Source organism: Panulirus ornatus, chromosome 8 (assembly GCF_036320965.1).
Source record: "Panulirus ornatus isolate Po-2019 chromosome 8, ASM3632096v1, whole genome shotgun sequence".
NCBI lineage: Eukaryota > Metazoa > Arthropoda > Malacostraca > Decapoda > Palinuridae > Panulirus > Panulirus ornatus.
In genome coordinates, this window is record NC_092231.1 from 39,222,924 (window position 1) to 39,226,492 (window position 3,569).

General features: G+C 41.6%; 1 pseudogene; it reads left to right on the forward strand.

Annotated features, from left to right (window-relative positions):
* The first annotated feature begins 2,273 nt into the window (after positions 1–2,273).
* LOC139749685 (uncharacterized) lies at positions 2,274–3,340 on the forward strand (annotated as a pseudogene).
* The last annotated feature ends 229 nt before the right edge of the window (positions 3,341–3,569 follow it).

Consider the following 3,569-nt stretch of genomic DNA (forward strand, 5'->3'; position numbering starts at 1 on the left):
GTTTATTGACTGAATTTTGCTGTTTACCTTAACACATGGTAAATATAAATGACTAATTAGGATAACCTTATGTACTAATTACCCAAAAATCTTTTTCATTTTTTTGTTTGTACTTGAAGCCTACAGATAATGCCACAGTGATTGGCTGCTGTCGTCTGCAACGCTCTGCTCGCTCTTTTTTTCTTTTTTTCTTTTGAGGTTCTCGTTGAAGATGGAAGCCCATAATCATGGGTCCATGTGAATGGAAAGACTTCTTTGCTTATAGAGGAAATAACACAAACATCTGAAAGAATCGGTTTCTAAAAGATTCCTAACCTGTAGAGGTAAAGGCTCCAGCAATCATGATGAGGTAGATGCTTCATTATTTCACACAGTAATAGCGTCATGATATGACTATAGCCTAACATAAATTTCTGAGGCCATACAGTAGGAATTTTAGTGCTCATTTTTGTGTAGGATATATTTCAGTTACAGCGTAAGACTAGGGAGTTAGATTTGATATCTGGAAATATTTTACACTTCTTTCATAGAATTATTTTCCATTAAGGAAAGATTTCCCGTGTATTCTTTAAAAAACTTGATATTTCCCAAACTTTGCATTTCCTAAAGTTTCGAGCCTCTCAGCTAACATGGACTGACCAACCCTAACTCAACCTAACGTAGCTCAACTTAAAGTAACATATATGTTTGACGTACAAAAATCGCAAAATTTACTATAAAAAGATTTCAGGCCAAAAATCTTCCTTTTTAGCTTATATTCTTTTTTCCTTGTTATTCTAGCAATTGCATTTGCAACAATTTTTCCTGTTCCTTTTTTTGTTCATTTTTATTATTTTCTATATTTTTTCCTTTGCCATAAATGATTTTCAGATATTAACGCCACTTTTATGTTTGATTGTTTTTACGGTAGAGACACTTGCATGTGTTTTGTCATGCCTGCTTTTGTTTGTTTATCCTCTGTTTTGCCTTTATTATCTATGTACATATGTTATTTGAGGCTGTTTTTGCTTTCAGTAAGTTACCCATTACAAATAAGGTTTATGTAAATATTTCTATAATAAAGATGATTTATAGAATGAATTATTTTGTTCCTACTATACGTTTCAGCTGCGCACAAACGCTGGCTTTCACAAATTTCTCCTAAACGAATGGTTGTATCACTATGATATTTCAGCACACTATCCTTAACACCCGGGCCTAATTTATGGCTGACATACCACATTGCTATATGTGCTATGTGAGGAGTTTACTGAGTGATATTAAGCCTACGCCAGTCATCATATCGAAGGCGTTATAGAGAATCGGACGAGTGTGGGGCACTCGTCTAACCCTCCCTCAACACCTCGAACCCCCCCAGACTAATACTACTCCCATCCCCCCACGCCAATATCGCAGTATCTCCCTCCCCATTTCCGTCTTCATCCCCATATTTACACCATCCACTGTCTGTCTATATTTGATTTTGTCGTATTCTAATTACGTACATAAATAATAGGTATGACAGTATGTATGCACGTATCATACATTAGTAACAATATGTAATACAGTTATTGTGTGTGGACGTGAAAACCAGAGTGCGTCAAGCGACCTTGAAAGCAACAGGTAATCCCATTGTTAATAACTGACGTGTCGACGGCGACCAGAAGGATGAAGTCAGTTTTGGTTTTGGACAACCAAATGAAATCATTTATGGGTATTTCATGTGTTCTCTACGTTTTTAAATAAGAAATATATGCCTTAATATAATATCCACAGTCCCCCATATCTCCTCCCCCTCTCTGAGGTATGAGGTACCCTCATCCCGAGGCTACAACTCTAGCCACTGCCGAGGCGCGGTCATCATCAGCAACAATGTTGTCCTTCTGCCCCCGTGGATGTAGGAAGGTGCTTGTTCTTCGTCTTGTCACGTTGTACAAACGTGAATGCATCCGCGGCAGAACGTACATAAGTTTGAATAGATGCGTAGACAATATATTCTGGTTCGAACGTACATTATTACATTTATATACATATGAAATATGAAAGTAAAGCAGACTGTATTGTGTCGCAATGTCATATTAATTATCATAATGAGGTGAGACGAAATGTGTAAGATAACATTAATTTTTATGCACACAGGCCTTACGAGCGAGTTGTGCACATCGTGGGCATGGTTGTGTCAAGAGTGAGGGACATAGTCAACACCACCACCACAGCCTCCCCTTCCACACCGGCACCACCACCACCACCTACATCGGCTGTTTGTGATAACTTTACTGTCAGTGCAGTACGGCGCCACATCCACAAGAAGGTTTCGGAAAAATATCTAACACTGAGAGTCATCATATCAGCCGACCTGAAAACACATGGTATCCTCCCGTAGGATACCTCTGTCACAACAGTTTGGCGGATCCTGCACACCATGGGATGTCAATACAGACTGTCACAGCGAAAGATGTATGTAAGGAGGGAATCGCTGGACGTTGTGTGTCGTCGGATTGACGCTCTCCGGGCTCTACAGCGCCACCGAGAGGAGGGAAGGAGGGTGGTATATGTGGATGAGACGTGGTTTACCACCAGGATGGGCCACAGTAGGGAATGGGTAGATACCACACAGGTTCCAAGCAACACCACGTACAGTCGTCAGGTACCACCTGGTGTAGAGGAGCGATGTGTAGTGGTCGCAGGTGGCACGGACGAAGGCTTTGTTGACGGCTCATACCTGTGGTACCCAGCCAAGACCAGCCAGGGTGATCATCATGGAGAAATGAATGCCGAACTGTTCCTGCGATGGCTAACAACGCAGCTCCTTCCGTCACTGCCAGAGCCATCGGTACTTGTGCTAGACAATGCACCATACCACAGCCAGCTGACGGAGGAGAGTCGATGCCCTACCACAGCCACCAGGAAGGCGGACCTCATCATCAGGTGGCTGGAGCAGCGCAAGATTTCCATCCCACCTGCTGCCACTCGCCCTGAGCTGCTGGTCCTCTGCCAGCAGAAGCGTCCACAGCCCCAGTATAAGATCGACAACACCATCCGTACGTGGGGCCACGAGGTCATACAGTTGCCACCTGGCCACCCCGAGCTCAACGCCATCGAGTAAGTATGGGGATTTATGAAGCGTCATGTGCTCTCCACACTCCAGCGGTTTACCCGGACGGACCTACAGGCACGATTGGAAGAAGCCAGGCAATTGGTACACAAGGACGTGTGGGCGGGAGCTGTTCAGCACTCCCGTAAATTTGAAGAAGAATACTGGAGGACTGACAACATACGCGAGGGAGTCGAACCCGTTATTATTAACATCACCAGTGATGATGAAGACGATGACGTTTTCTTTGACAGTGATTACGAATAGATTTGGTTTTCTCATGTTGTCATCATTTTATTCATACAGTATTTTATATATACATATATATATATATATATATATATATATATATATATATATATATATATATATATATATATATATATATATATATATAGAGGGCGAAAATATATGCAGATTATAATTTCGTCATTAAATAGATATGAAAGAGACCAGTCAACAAACTGACAGTATATCAACTGGACCAGGTTAACAG